Here is an 881-nt window from a genome sequence, read left to right as displayed (position 1 = left end):
CCTTCATTGGTATACAATCCCCCCGCACCCTCCCTCCATCACTCCAAGTATACTCCACTCTGCAACCCTCATTCCGAACTCTTATGATAATCATAATGCCCTAAAATATATTACTTTTAAACTGTTCTCTCCCTCATTGGCTTCAATGCAGTATACATAACTTATCCAGTTTTCCTCAGTCTTACCCCCACCAAAAAAGAAAAAAAAAAAAAAAAGAACAAATTTTAAAAAAAAAATCATGGCTGTGATTATACATCTTGGACTCTTATAAGAAGCAAAGGAAAATAGTCTTAGTGTATGCAGTATTTATTTGATGATTAAGAATTTGTCTTGCTACAGTTTCTATCATGAAAACCATCAAATGTAAAAGAAAACAGTCATAAAGCAATAAATACTGTATTCGGATTCTTGGTAGCATTATGCTTAACATCTTAGTCTGCTAACTGAAAAGTCAGCAGTTTGAATTCACCATAGACTCTGAGGAATACCTCCTATAATGCTTGGTAGCCTTCCAAGCATGATGGTAGCTGTACTGGAATCAGCCTGATGACAGTGGGTAGAGAGGGTCTAGTCAGGAAACAGGAACTACAAGTAACTTGAGCAGAGAGTCTGATTGGCAGAAATGGTTAATACACTTTCCTCCTAACCGAAAGGTTGAAGGTTCAGGTTCATCCAAAGGTGCCTCTGAAGAAAGACTTGAACTGCTCCAAACCACCGTTCCCCCACAATCTCCTCCCTCACCTCTGTTTTGACATGCCTGAGGTCACCACGAAGCACTGTTGATTAAATGGCAACTAGCTTACTCGTTAGGATGAGCCCAGTACTGTAAATTCTGGTCAGAACTCCGATGGAGTAATCCGTAGGGAACTGTTCTGCTAACC

This window comes from Elephantulus edwardii, unplaced genomic scaffold, assembly GCF_000299155.1.
Source record: "Elephantulus edwardii isolate Elephantulus edwardi_28Jun2011 unplaced genomic scaffold, EleEdw1.0 scaffold00024, whole genome shotgun sequence".
NCBI classification, from domain to species: Eukaryota; Metazoa; Chordata; class Mammalia; order Macroscelidea; family Macroscelididae; genus Elephantulus; species Elephantulus edwardii.
Note: the sequence above shows the minus strand (reverse complement) of the source record.